The sequence below is a fragment of the Paroedura picta genome, chromosome 7 (genome assembly GCF_049243985.1).
Source record: "Paroedura picta isolate Pp20150507F chromosome 7, Ppicta_v3.0, whole genome shotgun sequence".
Taxonomy (NCBI): domain Eukaryota; kingdom Metazoa; phylum Chordata; class Lepidosauria; order Squamata; family Gekkonidae; genus Paroedura; species Paroedura picta.
Window position 1 is genome coordinate 24,690,553 of NC_135375.1, and position 12,099 is coordinate 24,702,651.

A 12,099-nucleotide genomic window follows, 5' to 3' on the forward strand; every position below is an offset into this window, starting at 1 on the left:
AATATAACCCTTGCCTCTCAGATATTGTTGTACATGCATTTTAGTTCATAGTGCTACAGCACTCTGTTTTCCAGCTTTAAAATGTATAAACAGATAATCCTTGCACATCTGTATTTATCTTGTATTTATCCTTCTGCATCATGGAATTAGTAGTCTTTAAACGGAACAAATGTCTTCCTGTCCATTGGCTCGGACACAAAAGGTGATAGTGTGGAATGTGGCAAAATCACTGGGAGTAGTTTAACACAAGACAGCCAATATAGTCAGACAATCTTGCAAAATCATGTAATGTTTAATAGACATATAAAAATGAAAACATTTAAATCCAAGTATACATATAATGCCCCGACCTGTATAGTCTAGCCTAGGCTGATCTCATCAGAACCTTGAAGCTAAGTGGGGTCAGCCCTCCTTAATATTTGGAAGGGAGACCCCTAAAGAATGCCAGGATTGTGATAAAGAGGCAGGCAATGGCAAACCTCCTCTGAACATCTCTTGCCTTGAAAATCCTATGTGTAGAATGGTACTGGCTAGATAACAGGAATAACAGGAAGAGTTCAGCAGTAGCTTCGATGTCCAAGGGGGTGGTGAGCTCCCCCTCACTAGCAGTCTTCAAGCAGCACCTGGACAGGTACTTTTCATGGATGCTTTAGGCTGATCCTGCATCGAGCAGGTTGGGCTAGATGGCGTTTATGGCACCTTTCAGCTCTATGGTTCTATAACTTGACATCAAAACAAACAAACGAGTAAACAACACACACAGCTCCCTTGCTGTAGCCATGTTTGCCAGCATTCTCTGTGCAAAATCTGACTTTACTAGAGAGCCAGTTTGATTACATGACAAATGCATTGGACTCAGAGCTGGGCAACTCATGCCTCCCCCCTCCCTCCCATGGAAGCTGGATGAGTAACCTTGGGCCAACAACAGACACTCAGCCTAACCGACCTCCAATGTTGTTGCGAGAATAAAATGGAAGCTGCTGTGGGTCCCCAATGGAAGAAAAGTCAATGCATGTAGTAGAATTCATATAATATCAACCTTCATTGGCCTCAACCCAGCAAAGATATATAGCGATATGTAATAACATATGTGCGAAAACCATCTGAGCTAAAAGTAATGGAATTCTATTGAGCCAGATTTCCACATTAATGTGAATTTTGGTCTTGAGCTACCAACTTCTACTGGATTCTTATCTTACCTTCCTTGAAGGTGCTCAGGAGAATGCCTGTCTCCACCTCCATTGTATCTTTGCTACAGTCCTGTGAAGAGAAGGGGCAGCCCATGGCTCCTTTGAATCCAGATCTCCTGATACCTCACACTTTCACTAACAATTCTCAATACTCCAAAGGCTTATTGAACATACAATCGATGAAGGGTTTGCATGTATTTCTCCAGCGTTTATTTCTTCCAGCGTTCTACTCCAAAATGCTAGTTCTTTCTTTTTTTAAAAAAAGAGATGAAAATGGCACTCAAACGTCTGATTGCTCTGCAGCGTAGGCAGAAAGAGTCCTTAGAGTATTCTTTAGCTCCTACTGTTTCCATGTCTGTAGCAAACAGTAGGAGTCTTACTCATTTTGGATCCTTGCTTACAATAAAGAAATAGATTTCCTTCCATTTAGATATTCTCATTCTCAACGTTTCTTCCCCACCATTTGGAGAATGACTCGACCAATAGGAGTGGAATTTTGTAAGTCTTTCTACAATTAGAAGGAGAAAACGTCGGAACGGAAAGAATTTGTATTCTTCAGATCATTTCTCTGCTATTATGAGCCATAAAGGGTGGGGTGGGGGGATGATCTTCAAAAGCAAGTATTCTGTAGCTCCAGGGAAACAAGAGCTTTACAGGGAATGGAAGCAGGCTTTATATTTTGGGTCCCCCATGTTTGCTTGATTACCACTTTGTGTGGCCTGCATCATCTTTTAATATCTGTGATTGCACCTTCAAAGGCAGTATGTGTGAATGTGTGTGTGTGTGTGTGTGTGTGTGTGTGAGAGAGAGAGAGAGAGAGAGAGAGAACACAAATCCACACAAACTTTCTTTTGGATGAATAAAAATGTTCAGAAGTAAAATAATCTATACTTTTGAAACTTTAATGGGTGCAGATAAAATTGGAGGAGAGCAGAATACTTAAGCAGAAAGCTGCAATAAATAGCTCCCTTCCACTTTGCATTTTGGGACTGGAAATACGATTCAAATTTTCTTGAAGAAGACTTATTGTTTTCTTTCCCCCTCATTCCTTTTTGAACACTGGGGGGGGGGGTTGAGAATAGACGTCTCCCTGCTGTTTCTGCACCTCTGGAAAGCAGCTCCTGAAGGTGGGGGGAAGAATAGATCCCCAGAAGAGAATGGCATGTGGAACAGGACGATGTTGCTTGAAGAGGAACCTGCCAGGAACTAAATCTCCTCTTCCCTTTCACAAACGTAGGAAGTCTTCTGCCAAGGGATTTGTAATTTCTTCCTATTCCTCTTTCTTTCAACTGTCCCCTGAACATTTGGGCAGGAAATAAAGACAGATCATCTGAACGAGCAGGCATTTCTGGGCAGGGTTTGAAATGTTACTCAAAGTGGCTGCATTATTGCAATCTGGTTCCTGGTAAACCGGAACTGGAATAATGCTGTTTCATAGATCTAGACTGGGAAGATCTATGGCTGGTAACTTGCTAAGATGGTATATAGAAATCCTAAGTGGGGGGTTTGATAATATGAAGGATAGCAGCCTCTAATACTGGCATGGGAAAGGGGGAGCCTCATATGGCTAAATAATCTGCTGCTGAGTTAGAGGGGCTGATACACAAAGGGAAGATCTCTTGACCACCAATCATAACGTTTATAACCAAAGAAAACAGTACCTTTGGGAGGCTGTGAAAGACCAGTGGCCAGGTGCACACTACTAGAACCAAGGACATGGAAAGCCATTTAACTGCCCCCCAAAGAACCTTCTGTCTCATTAAAACAACCATTTATGACAATGGGAATGAGTACCTGGTCCTTCTTGAGACAGGACCTCTAATCAGGCATAAGGTATAAACTTGTGAGGAATTTTGCTACAATTACTTTTAAAACCAATCAGCCTTTACAAATAAAATGGCAAGCAAAACATACGGTGATCATAATGTTTTAAAAGTAAAATAACATTAAAACTAAGAAACACAAGCAACAATAACACACACACTATAAAAGCAACCAGAAAATATTTAAAAGTCATTCTGAAAGGTTGAGAATAGGTTAAGCAGCTTAAAATGCATTTGGGAAAAGAGAGGCCTTAACCTGGCAGCAAAAAAGAGTGTGGGAAGAGGCTGAGCAGATTTCTCCAGTTAGGGAGTCATGCTCCTGTCAGCTCAATGGAGCCAAGGAGCTGGATGGGGCATTCCCCCACCCCCACCTTGGTGGGAGAGTGGAGTGCCGCTCCCCTGCCATTGTTCAGTGGGCACACCATGCCCCCTATCCCCCCTGCTGCCACCACACAGTGCATTGTGTGCACTTGAATGTTAACACCAGGGCAGTCTGCATGTGCCAAGGGATTCCCTCCCTCATGCTTACGTGGGAAGCGGTGGGGCATGCCACCCTGCCATAAGGACCCGGCAGCAGTCCGGCATGGCTGCTGCTATGTATGATCAGTCTTCGTGAAGAATCAGTAGTTGGTGCAAAGGCAACCACGGTGCCATTGAGGTGTCCAGTCTTGCTTGCTTGAAGGCCATATTTGCTCACCACAAGAGATCAGAAGGATAGTAAATGACCTGGCTGGTCTATAGAATCTGAATGCAACAGCAACACAGGAAGAAGCTCACAACACAGGAAGAAGGGAAACCCTCTGAATTTCTGAGTATGGAAGGCTATTGAGATGGGTAGGCTGTCAGATGTTTTTTGATGGATCACCCTGTCTTCCAAGTGGGTGGAGATCAGTGCAAGGTAGAACTGGTTTGGAGTCTCTCTTTAGCAATGCTTTCTGAGTGCCTGCTGGCTCCAGAATAATCTGCCTGCCTCTTAGGCATTAACTTCTAATAAAACCAGCATCTTCTATATTAAATCTGTGTATATTCACTCTGGCTTTCTATGTAAAACAGATTCTATTTATATAGTTTTCACACCTCAGCTGCCTTTCTCTGTGAGCTACTTGAAACATTGAACATCAAAACCAAAGCCCACCCTACCCATAAACTCTTTGTGTCCATGTTTTTTGTCTGGATCCAAATTCATATTTTAATACTTAGTTCCCCCTGCTCAAGGAATTTCCATCAAGATCCTACCCTTGATTAGAAAGTCCTACTGATTTCCGTAAATTCAGCTGTGTAATAATGGTCTGCCATTTATGCATTGGTTTTCTGGGATGACATCTTTCACATAAATGCAATCATTAAACTTAAAAAAAACAGTGGTGTACACAGGTTTGTGACAACTTGTCTCTAAAACTGATCAAATACTTCCTAATTTCATCTTCTGTCTCATCTTAACTGCTTGTCAAGAAAAGAGGCATTCAGAGGTGGTTTACCATTGCCTGCCTCTGTGTTATGACCCTCCTATTTCTTCAAGAGTTGGTTCGTCTATGCCACTTTTCTCTACCAGGAGGAGTCTCAAAGTGGCTTACAGTCGCCTTCCCTTTCCTCTCCCCACAACAGACACCCTGTGAGGTAGGTGAGGCTGTGAGCACCCTGATATCACTGCTTAGTCAGAACAGCTTTATCAGTTCTGTGGCGAGCCCAAGGTCACCCAGCTGGCTGCATATGGGGGAGTGGGGAACCAAACCCAGTTTACCAGATTAGAAGTCCACACTCCTAACCACTACACAAAGCTGGAAAGCGGTGGCTGGTACTTTGCTGCCCACTGGCACCACATTGGTGACTTATGATCTAGTTCAATTTACCATATTTTGACATCATTGGGTTGTATGTTTCCCACCATAGCACCACAACACTGGCTGACATGAGATCTAGGGCGGTCACAGTTTCTAGCATCCGTATCTTCTTTGGGACTGGAAATTCCATCTTCATTTTCTGGCAGGTGATGCTCAAAGGCATGGTGCATGTGAGAAAGATGAGACAGTAAACAGACTGCATATGCATTTATTGTCACTTGTGAACAGGGCTAGAGACTCAACGTGAAGAGAAGCACAACACTCAGCAATGGGAGAATAGACACTCATAGAACCATAGAGTTGGAAGGAACCTTCAAGGTCATCTAGCCCAACCCCCTGCACAACTCAGGAACTCTTTTATTGTTTATTTATTTAGGCTATTTATCATCATCTGCTCAGTGGAGATGCAATCAACCCAACTTACAAAACAACAACAACAAAAACCCAGTACCCTGAATATAATTTAAATAAACAAGGATACATTATGAACATGCTATGTAGATACCGGAATAGGAATTACAGGTCTCTTAAAAAAACCCTCTTTTCCAGTCTGACATTTCCCCCCTAGACTGTGGAAAGTTTTCTTCAGTCTTAGAAGACTGCTTACAAGTTACCAGTCATAATCACAACCAATTTTATAAATTAAAGGAACAAGTAGCAACTCAGAGTAGACCAATTTGTCAAACAGCAAATTAGTAAATCTATGATGGCTATTAACTGCTATTGAATAATGAATTGGTTTATGTCATTTAGCAAAGTACAGGACTTGTGCAGCAAGAGCGTCAAGAGCCATAAGCCAATGTGCTATGCAAATGTTCATATTTGCATTTGTGAGCTTATGAAATTATTGACTCTTTAAATGATCTCAAAATCATTCATAAATGTTTTGGCACAAGGAACACTACTGCTGATCATGAAACCATAAAGCAATGCTTGAATGAATAGAAGATTATCTATTCATGAGTAATGTTTGCAGTCTTGGATGAATTTGTATTTGATTGCCTTGAGGAATTCTTTCATCTTGATTTGGTCTTTCACAGGCCCAAATTACATATTCTGATTTGGTAACATGTAGGGTAGGGGAACTCCGACATTACTTTGATGTGATAGATGTCAGGAGAGAGGAAAATGGTTTTACAAATGCCTGGGGCTTTGATTTGGAACTGGACCACAGGACTGGTAGAGACTTGCCAACCTCCAGGTGGAGCCAGGAGATTCTTGGAATTACAACTGGTCTCCAAAGAGCAGTTCCAAGGAGAAAATGGCTCCTTTGGAGGTTGGATTTGCATTATACCCAGCTGAGGTCCATCCCCTTTCCCAACTCTGCCCTCCTCAAGCTCCATCCCCAATCTCTAAGAATTGCTGAACCTGGATTTGGCAACCCTAGCTTTTAGCTTTCCTTCCTGAGCTGTTTTGATGATCCAAAATGGTCCTAGGGGTGTTATTTTCCCCATATGTGTGTGTCTGTGAAGGTGGGGTGGGAGCATGTAGTTTTGAACTCTATGACCGTTTATGCACTGGGAACTTCACTGCCCCAGCTTCCATGCAGGAACACAAATCGGGGGCGGATGAGGAACACTGGGCATAATGCTTTCCCATGTGAGTGCAGGAAGAGGTGGGGCAACCTGCCATTACTAAAACCAGCCTGCAGCCCAGCATGAAACCTCCAGTGCATAAATGGTCTATGTGAAGTCACCCACAATTCCTCCAGGGCCATTTCAGATTAAAAAAACAATGCAGAGGGCGAGGCTGAACACCCTTCTCCCTTTACACAGGGATCCAGGTCCAAATCAGGAACCCGAGCAACTGGGAAAAAAAGTTCTTCTGCTTTGAATGTCTGACCATCAGTGTCAAAGTCAGTGCCCTTATGATGTATTGCAACTCACTGGCCCTAACCAAACACCTGGTGGAAGAGCTCCATTTTGCAGACCCTTTGGAACTCTGAAAGATTCTATGATTCTAGGCTGACCTCACTTCCAGTTGTAGTGGAAAAAGCCACAATGTGTTGAGATGCTGGCAATTGCTCTCCCCATTTCAAGCCTCATTCCTCCCCCCACCCTCCAGTTTAGCATTTTGCTGGGAATGGGAGATCTTCAGTCCCCAGAGGAAAAATGGCAACCCTAGGAACTATGGTTGGTGGAATGATCCACATTAATGATCACATTAACTCTAGTTAGTTCATTTAAACCATGATTTTTGCAGGATGTCTAAAATGGGCCATAGAGTTAAGTAATCTGAATCCCATTTTAGTATCTGTATAACTGACTTGCTTTTGCTAAAGGTCTCAGTAAAGGAATCTTGTGTTTGGGGCAGGAGGAAGAGGAGGGGGAAATACTGCTGTAATGTTTCCCTGAGCTTTGGGCAAAAGCCAGCATTTTCCGGAGGAAGACAGGTTGGCAATTAGCCTAGACATCAATAAAGGGAACGTTGTGTCTCCTGGATTTATATTTTCAAATGCTACCTTATTAATCTCTATATAATTGTTATTGCAACAGTCTTGAAAATACCAATCAGTAAAAGAGCTAATAATTACTATGCTTGTAATAGAAAGAGAACTAATTGACTTAACAGTATACTTCATGGGTATGCTTGTACAATTAATTAAAACCGCCTTTTAATGAGCAACTTGACAATATGGAAGCCTTAAGGAATGGAAAAGAAAAGAAAGCAACATGAACAAGGCCAATTTTTATTTACATTTCAAGTGCCCTTTTTAAAACTTCATTTCGATGAAGTCTTAACATGGGGGGAAAAAAGCATTAGCTTTAAACTGGCAAACAAAAAATGCTCACAGCACTAGCCCATTTTAAAGTGCTAATTGCAGGGCCTTAATCCATGTGCTATGAGAGCCAATTCATACAGCTTGAAGTGAGAACAGAGAAATTTCAAGGTGTGTTACGGGTGACGAGGGCCTGCTCCATTTCACAGTAGTTGAGTCATTTTGTGTAATGCATGATGTACCATCAAGTTTTCCCAGCTACATCTGATTTGCTGACTTTCTCATACCCTAGACTCAGCTGATTTGGCCACACGGATTCTATTGCCTCGTGGTTGGATTACTGCAGTGTTCTGTATGCAGGTCTGTCCTTGAAGACACTTCAGAAACTACAACTGGCCCAGACTGAGGCAGCCAGATTAATGCCCCACATTGTCTCCAGGCCGGGCGTCTAATTGAATGCAGCCATTCCCGTTCCAACAACCTGAGCCAAAAGGGGCAGGGAAAGGGGCTGGCCCCTTGACATTCCGCTGGGCTGTGGGCAGGCCAAGGCCCGAGGTGGGCTACTGGCGGTGCAGGCGATGTGCCCGCAGGCGGCTGGCCTGCAGGGTGAGCTGATGGCTGGGTTGAGTAGCGGTGCGCCGCAGAAGCACCCTCGGTGGCAGCCAGGGAGTATCTGGCCACAAGGCTGAGTGTGCGCCTTGTGGCTGGCTTCTGGGGGCGGGTTGGCCCATTGAGCAGGAAGCAGTGTCCGGACACCAGGGCATGGCCTGGACACTACTACTCCCACAGAGGCCCTTCTGAAATATCAGAGCCACTAACTGTTTTGGGAAAGCCTTCCAGGACCATCAAGAACTCCCTGGTTTCACAAAACCCTTGCTGAGATAGCCTGATCCAGATGGATGTTTTCCATCCTGAAATTCCTTATCTCATGTCTCCTCCACTACTTAATTTATCATTAAAACCAATACATCTAGGCTCAAGGTTCTAAAATGTGAACCATTCAAGTACTGAATATATGCTAAAACGGAAAGCCAGGGATGATATGCCTTACAGAAGACCCTTAGATTTTAGGTTTTTAAAATCATTCACCCCTCTTTTCAGTTGCTGATCTAAACATGTCCGGAGAGAATGATTGCAGTCCTTTTTCCTGTGCTGCCTTGCAGCTTAGATGTATTAGAACTGATTTCAGCTAACTCATCAAAGGGGAAAATCTCTGCTAGGTTATTTGGGTAAACCATAAAATGCTGAGAGCGTCAGGGTGCATTTTGCACCAAAGCTTGCTCCAGGGTTGCAAGCCAAAAGATGTTTTTACACTCCCCCCTTTCTTTACCAGAAGGAATCTCAAAGTGGCCAACACGTGTCTTCCCTTCCAGAAAGAAGGTGGAGAGCTCCTGAGTTTAATGGCAATTAAAAAACAGCCTATGCTTTAACTCTTTTATTGTATGGCTAGGCTGTGGGCTGCCCTGAGCCCTTGGGGATGGGCGGCATAAGAATCTATAAATAGCTAAATCTTTTCTAAATAGACCTTTGTCTGCTCTTTAATCAGGTTTTGCACCATCTCTGTGTTAATTACTCTGCCAACCTGCTCAAGGTTGTCTTTCACAGTGCCACTTTTCTTTTGTAGTGGCAGCACCAGAGAGTCTCGATGTCCTGGTTTCCTTGTACTTCCTTGTATGGGCTGAGCTGGTATTGCAAAGGTGCCAGAGCAAGCAGGTTGGCAAGATCTGAGCTCACTCTTTAGTCTGTGTGGGGTAGTGCTTAAGGTGTCAAACTGCTATCTGGAATACCCAGGTCTGAATCACCACTTTGCCAAGAGAGCTTAATGCAGCCTTTCTCAACACTTTTACCCTTGAGAAAACCCTGAAACATTTTTCAAAGTTCAAGAAACCTCAGAAGTGGCGCAATCATGCAGAATATGGTTGGGAGGTGTAGGTCACCCACCCAGGGCCCCTCCCTTTCCTGTCCCCTCCAGGCCCATCATCAGCTCTTTTGGGTGGGAAGGGCAAGTACATGGTCATATCACCCACTAAATGAATAACAAATTAAAAATATATCAAAATTAATTAACTCCCACCCATTTGGGAAACCTCTCCATGGCCATCAAGAAGCCCTGAGGTTTCAAAAAACCCTGGCTGAGAAATCCTGGCTTAATGGGCAAGTCACATACGCTCAGGCTAACCTACCTCATAGGGTTGTTGTGAGAAGAAAACGAAGGAGAACAGAATCAGATAGGCCTTTTTGCATCCCTAGAATGGCAGGGTATAAGGGACGTAAATAAATGATTAAATAAATAAAACCCAAACTGGTATTTCCCAGAAATTTTCCCAAACAGGTTAACCCTCCAGTCTCAGCCTGACGGGTATAACCCAAGTGGCTATGTTGATCAATAACTTAGTATTGAATTTAATAATGCACCCCATTAATTCCATCTTCCCCATGGATGGAAAGACGTTTTGTGGTCCTATTGAAAACCATCCTTTGGCAGCCATGAGTCGTGTCAAAAATTACTTTGGCTGAATAAAAAGGATACCAAGAAAGTGGACAAAAGGCCTAACAACATAAACCATTGAAGGCTCGACATGCTAAATTAACAAAGCTGTAAGGCATTAAAAGTTATATAAAAAAATAAAACCCAGCACAATTTGGCTACAGGGCTTTCCCTCAGTGACAGAAATGATGAAAATACTTACCTCAAGGTAAAAATTATTCAAAATATAAAATACAATACAACATTTATTAATGTTATTAATGTTAATATTATTATTGTTGTGGTTATACATAGGATATGGAAAAACTAAGTTCCTTGTATTGTTTTCTATGTTCTCTGTAAACCACCCTGAGCCTCAGGGGACGGTATATAAATACAACAAATAAATAATACAAAAATAAAATATATTTCTGATCTCTGCTCTAAAACCTGAAAGAAAGGAGAAAGAAATGGGTCAAAAGGGCAAAGATCGTTTATACACATTATTATGTAAGCCATTTACAAAATTTTAAAACTAATTTCCAAAATTATTAATCTATATTACACTCACAGCAGGGCCAGTTCATTAACGAAACAAGTCCCACTTTATTATACATGCATTTATTTGATTTGTATATTGCTCTTCTGGTGAACAGAAACAATAATTTTTCGAACTGAGGTTGTACCCATTAATTGGTATCCATTGCCCCCATCAACTATCAAGTGCTGGAAACCCTTCTCTTTGTTTAACAGAGCAGTCAGGCTGTAACTGCGACACGCTGAAGTCCAGTTGAAAGCCATCTTTTGACAGCCCTGAATCATGTCACAAGTGAGTGGCTGAACAGACAGGATTCCCAGATTCTGTTACCCACTTATAACCCCCCCCTCCCCTCCCGATTCCTTAATAGGAACCGGTAACTTTTTGTCTGGAATTTTTGAATTATTCTATGCCTACGAACGACTGCGGCAAATTCATCATTTCATTCATGTTACCTAACGGAGCTTGCTCCGACAAGTTGCGCTTTGCATCCTAATTTTAAGAGTGACATTAATGGAGTTTCCAGTAACTCCTTAATACCAATTATTTCTGTCTGAGTTAACTCAGAATTCTTACTGACATGGGGGGGGGGGGAGAGAGGAGGAGGAGGGAAGCGTGGTTCGTTTCATGCTGATAATTATATTGTTCTGCTGTTAGTGTTACAGTGTCGCTCGATTGTTCAGTACTGGTTAGGGCAAGTTTTGCAAATGGAAGCGTTAACGCTGCCTACTAAGCTGACTATTTTCCGCTACCACCAGTGATGGAAGAAAGAAAAACAAAACAGATCAGCTGAGGATTTAGACCTTCAAGCCTGCACTTCAGAAGGATCAAAAACAAAAGACTGGATGAATGCGAACAAAAACAAAACAGGAGACAAATAATGGTTAGGCTGTATAGGCTGGCCCTACTAGGTATAAAAAGGTCTGGTAAATTTTAGAAAAGGCTTGGATTCTCAGGTGCCATTCTGCTGGCACAACTGCGTTCTGAGTCATTCATTCATTCATTCATTCATTCATTCATTCATTCATTCATTCATTCATTCATTCATTCATTCATTTAGTTCAGCCTTTTTCAACCTTCTGACTGTGGAGGAGCACCTGAAATAAATGTTTAGGCTTTGAGGACCCCTGGAAGTGATGTCAGCGGGCCACGCCTCTCTGCCACAGCCCAAGGAAGTGGCATAATGATCTCCTGCCTTTGTCCTTTCACTCCCTTCCTTCACCTCTTACTACTACTATAATGGCTTTGCCTCATATAGACAGGAGTTGAGAAGACAGCCCAGAAACCCACAACCTACTTCCTCACTCCTTGGTTTTTATACCCACAGTCTACCCATCAAGCCCTCTAGGTGGAGGCAGCCAGTTCCCCAGCTTGTGGCTAAGTCCATTTAGGCAGGAGGATAAACGCTACAGACCCCTTCTGGAGCTCCTGTGGACCCCCAAGGGTCTGTGGACCCCTGGTGGGGAATCCCTGATTTAGATAGTTATACCATGACTTTCAAGCCTCTTGTGGCGCAGAGTG